Source organism: Cibotium barometz, chromosome 3 (assembly GCF_041138505.1).
Source record: "Cibotium barometz isolate CiBa-2024 chromosome 3, ASM4113850v1, whole genome shotgun sequence".
NCBI lineage: Eukaryota > Viridiplantae > Streptophyta > Polypodiopsida > Cyatheales > Cibotiaceae > Cibotium > Cibotium barometz.
Window position 1 is genome coordinate 28,390,699 of NC_141048.1, and position 5,860 is coordinate 28,396,558.

A 5,860-nucleotide genomic window follows, 5' to 3' on the forward strand; every position below is an offset into this window, starting at 1 on the left:
CCATTAAGATTATTTATCATTGTTGTAAAATGGGCACATGAGTCAGTGAAAACCCCATGAGGGCATTGCTCATGTGAGAACACACTACATAGCATTTACCATCTTGCATACCCTTTGCATAGCATTCTATTTTTTGTGTTTGGGGCTCATGTATGAATGAAAACCTAAAAATGGAAATTCATGCATGTGAAACCCTCTTACATTGTGGCATTAGATCTAGTACAGCCCAAACTCAAAATACCCTACAAAAGATGAAGAGAACATGATCTACACCCGCCACAACCAAACTTACCCAAATCCAAATACTTCTTCATGTTCCTCTTCACCCACTTACCATCCTTCTCATCTTCTCTCATGGTTCCCTTTTGGCCTGAGAGGGCCTGTGTGAAAATATACCCAAATCTGGTATTTTTCCAGACCAAAAAAGGGATTTATTATGGTTTTCTTTATCTTGCCGTATATATAAAGAAAACCATAAAGGGATTTATTATGGTTTTCTTTATCTTTATCCAGTAGCCCAACACCATATATATACAAAAACTTCATAATTCAACCAACACAAAACAACATAATTATCACAAATCTATTGATGTCCGGCGGTTCTTCATCATCAGGCTGATTATCACCATCACTTTCTATACATAGCAGTCATCGGACTCCTTCTCTGGATCAGTAACAGTGTAAGATTCCTCTCCCAACCCCTTTCTGATGTCCAGTATCTTCCCCTGTAATCAATCCCTCTTCAGAAATATAAAGACCTTGTTTCTAACTGTTTTAACCTAGAGAGAGAAAATATTCTAGAGAGAGAATATTCAAATTTTGAATATTTTTGGATAGAAAAATATCTCACCTTATTAAAATGAATTCCCCTGAAACAGAAATTCAGAAAGAATTTTCCAATGTGCAATTGGAATTAATTGGAAATAGGTATAAAGAACCTTAGTCTAAGGGTCTAGATTTTCAAAAATTTTTGGATTATGGTCCAATTAAGGTTCCTATGGGCCAATAGCATCAATTCATGTGTAGGGAGGAGATAAATCCTATTTGTAAAAGAAGATATCCAAAAATGAGTAAATGCTCACATAAGATGAAGAGTTGAAAATGTACAAGGTTTATTAGTAAAAAACTATGAGTAATATCAAAAAAATGAGATAAATTGAGTATCCAAAAATGAGTAAATGCTCACATAAGATGAAGAGTTGAAAATGTACAAGGTTTATTAGTAAAAAACTATGAGCAATATTAAAAATATGAGATATTTTGGGTATAATCATTCCATTTTGACACATATGTAAGGAAGGGGAGTTCTTTAAAGGAGGTGCATATTTCACATGCTTGACTGAGTTTTAAACTCAAAAATAATGTGATATTTTTATCTCTCATCTCTCTTGAACCAAACCAAATCAAAATGGAACCAAACCGAATCAAAAAGTAACCAAACTAGGTCCAAATCTAGTCCAAATTCAACCAAATTGACTTGGAAAATTCTAGAATCAGTTTGTTTGGTTAGGAGCTCAATTTTTCCTATAAATAGAAGCCTCCCCTTGTTGAAAAAAATATAGTGTCTTATGCATTGTTACTCTACTCCACCTAAGCCAAGAACTGTGAATTCTTTAATAATTCACTAGTTTTTGACACTTCTCTCTTTCTTCAATTCCCATTGGTGGCTCCATCAACATACTAAACCAATTGATTGGTTGGGGGCCTCTACCGTGAACAAAGAATCAAGCAATTTGTAAGGTAAGTATGGTGAATTTTGATCCTTTCTATAATTTCTCAATGTTTCTCTCTTCTCAACTCCTCTCAAGCTTGAGAAGCTTAATTGGTATGGTTTTTGAATGCTATTAAAGTTAATTGATTAATGATAGTAAGAAATTACATAAATTTCCATTTATGTTTAATTCTAATGGTTTTTCTTTCTCTCACTTAAGAAATAGTCATACTCATGACCCATTCTTAATCCAAATGAAGCTTTTCATAAAGCTTTTCCTTAATCCAAGATTAATCTATACTTGAGAACAAATTAATGGTTTTTTTATCTATGCTTTTAGTTTATGATTATTTTTTATTTAATCCATTAAGGGTTAATGATCCAATTAGGGATCATTCTAATCATTCCCTTAAAGATAAACTATCTTTTAAAATAATTGAGATTTATTAGTTATAGTAGTGGAGCTATGGTAAAATTTTATAAAAATTTACACATAAAATAATTTCATTCAAAGCATGAAAAGAGGATTTCCTACCATATTCTAGGAATTATCATCCTAGATTAATTGAAAGATATACATTATAATCCTAGAGAAATTGATTTTTATATTATGCATAATTGAATTTCATGCATAGAGGTATGTATAAGAGATGAATATTTTATTATAAAAGAGTTACTTTTAGCATAATTGAATTTCATGCATAGAGGTATGCATAAGAGATGAATATTTTATTATAAAAGAGTTACTTTTAGCATAATTGAATTTCATGCATAGAGGTATGCATAAGAGATGAATATTTTATTATAAAAGAGTTACTTTTAGCATAATTGAAATTCATGCATAGAGGTATGCATAAGAGATGAATATTTTATTATAAAAGAGTTACTTTTAGCATAATTGAATTTCATGCATAGAGGTATGCATAAGAGATGAATATTTTATTATAAAAGAGTTACTTTTAGCATAATTGAAATTCATGCATAGAGGTATGCATAAGAGATGAATATTTTATTATAAAAGAGTTACTTTTAGCATAATTGAATTTCATGCATAGATGTATGCATAAGAGATGAGTTAGGATGTGATAAGATGAGTTAAGAAGTGATAGGATGTGTATGGGATGAGGTAAGAAGTGTATGTGATGGGATAAGACGTATATGGGTTGTGATAGGGTGAGAATATGGATGTAAATGTGGATGTGTATGTATGGATGTATGCATGTAGATGTGAGTGTGAATGTGGATGTATGGATGTAAATGAGGATGTCGATGTAGATGCATGGATGGGATGTGGATGTATGCATGTAGATGTGAATGTAAGCATATAGATGTGGATGTATGGATGTGAATGTGCATGTAGATGTGGATGTATGGATGAGGATGCATGAATGTGCACGTAGATGTGGATGTGAAAATAGATGCATGGATGTAGATGTGGATGGATGGATGTGGATGTGGATATATGTATGGATGTGAATATATGATATGTGATGTGAAGGAATCTGAAGTGATGAGATGAAAAATGATGTGATGGGATGAGTACACATATAACTAGAATGTGGAATAAGCAATGTGGATTGATGAGGGATAATGTGGAAAAATGAGAGTTAATATAGAAACTGTATTTTGTGACTGTTTGTAAATGCTGTTTGTAAATGTCTGTTTTATGTCAAGAATGTTGGGAAAGCATTTTGACCATCTTGTGATTAAGGTCGTGGAGACCTAACTGATAAAGTTACAACTGCTGACGGAGAGTCAATGGAGGACGTCTCGCGTAGCAAGGTCGGCCGAGGTCTTGACTAGCCTCGGTGCGATTAAAATGGTGAGCTTCCGGTGTACGGTGGATGAGGGGCCAAGGAAGCGGCCTATGAGTGAAGCGCTAGGTCACCTGCGAAGGATCCTAGAGGATGCTGACCATACGGTGCTCGGGCTCTGGGTCACCCAGGATACCCATGCGTGCGTCGAGGAAGATATTGGAACAAGGAGTAAGAGTTGTTTTCTGAAATCGGGCATGGATCTGGTTGATTGACCTTGCTGGTCTTCAATGGATGAGTCCATGGCTCTTTATATGGATCTGTTGGTTGATCTTGCTGATCTTCAACGAGAGTCCATCTTGATAAGTGATTATATTGTCGAGTATTATGGGCTAGGAACTATTGAAACGGCCCCTGAGTGGACAGGTGGTGAGCGTTCTAGTTGCCAATGATGCCATAGATACTCTGATGAAGGAATGATGGGAAATTGAATCAACCGAATAATTTGGAAGATGGTGATCAGTGATACTATGGTTTTATTAAAGGATTGTTTTAAAACTAGTTGAATTTGTGAAAAGGCAATTTCATATTGGGTGTGTAAGTGGTGTGACTAGTTTTATTTTGTATGAACTTCCGGCTAGGGGGCCTTGGAACTCTTTTCCTTGGTACCCAGGACAAAACCTAACCAAATTATTAATTGGATCCCATCACTACAGTGGTTGGGCGGTTGGCTAACCCATGGGACTGGATGGGGTTAGGCTGGACTGATGGATCTGTAAATCGAGACTCAACTTTTGTTATTACGATAGATAAAGTAAATCCTGGACAGTAATTGTTCTATGGATAGGAATCAACGGCTGTGCCTCTTGAATGGGAAAAAAAGCGTTGATCTCAATGATCCAAGTGCAAGTTTCTTCCTTGATCTGATCAAGTATCTTGAAGATGCAATTGGATCAGCTTGATCAGAAATGTTCTTGACTACATTAGAGTAAAAAGTTTTCCTGGTGGAATCGCCCGTGCTTTCCGGTAAAGGAAGTTTTTCCGGGTTCGGTTTTGGAACAACCGACGGATTAGTCTCTTATTTGGATATCCGCTCCGAATGTGGGACCCCTGTCCCGCGCGAGAAGTGCTACTTTCGCTGCTAGTATCCTGAATCCGTTGCTCGGTGGGAACAGGGATCTTATAAACAGAGTACCCTATACTTGCAGCAGCCATTGTTTTTCCTTCTTTATATATGCATCACTGTACATAGAAGAAGGAGACTTCGTTCCTTGTACCTATAGCACAGTTCAAGGATAGTAGCCCATTCTCTGCTCATTCGCCATCTATTTGGGATATTAGCTCACTCTCTGCTCATTCGCCATCTATTTGGGATATTAGCTCACTCTCTGCTCACATCACTCTAACGACATCTACCATTCAGGATAGTAGTCCATCTCTGCTCACCTCATCTAACATCTACCTTACCTCGATGGTGGCAGCACATCATCTACCTTGGACACCAGCCCTCTCTACTTTGTAGATCTACATTTATCTTCAGTCCACTCTTATCCATATTTGCATTTGTCTGCATCACCTCACCTTTGGAGAGCCTTTGCCTCACATCGACGCGAGACTTTGTCACTGACTGTGCTTCAGCTCCATCCTCATCTTTGCTTCTTCGACGGTCTACTACTCAGAGTTTCCTCGCATCAAAAGGGCCTCTTGTACTGGATTTCATTCACCATCATACATAAACTCATTCATCCATCTTGAGAAGGAGGGACAGCTTGAGAGGTATGGAGTTTCTACAGCAATGGAGAGCTTAGAAGAGGAAGAAAGAGGTTCAAAATGAGCTTTCCAAACCTAGAGTATGTTGGGGGGAAGTTTGAGAGAGAAAACACATTTTTGGGAAAAAAATAAAATTTTTTAATTTTTAGGGTTTTTAATATGCGTGATTCTTGGTGGGGGACCTCTAAGTTTGGGCCAGGGAGGTAGGGGGACAAGAGTAGTAATTAGGCCCCATTAGCAAACCAAAGCCTAGGCTCCCTAGGGTCAAAGAAGTAAAAAATGTGCACCTAGCCCTCTTCTTATTGGTCCATTCCTAATCAAAAGTTAATCCAAGAGGCCCTCTTTGGTGATTAGCAACGGACCAATAAGAAGAGGGCCTCTTTGGGTCCAAAAAATTCCTAATGTTCAATATGACAACCTTATCCACAATGGGCAAAGCTTTCAAAGATCCCAATAGCTCATAGGTAGCCCATTTCTTTTGCTTGAATCTTCTCCAATATCCTAAAAATCCACAAGTATGGTTTGGCTACACTCACCTCTTAGCCAAGATTCAGATTTGGTGTTGAGATATGGCTTCATAGCTCCAATGATTTTTCCAATGCCTTCTCCGTAGCTTCCCTTTTTC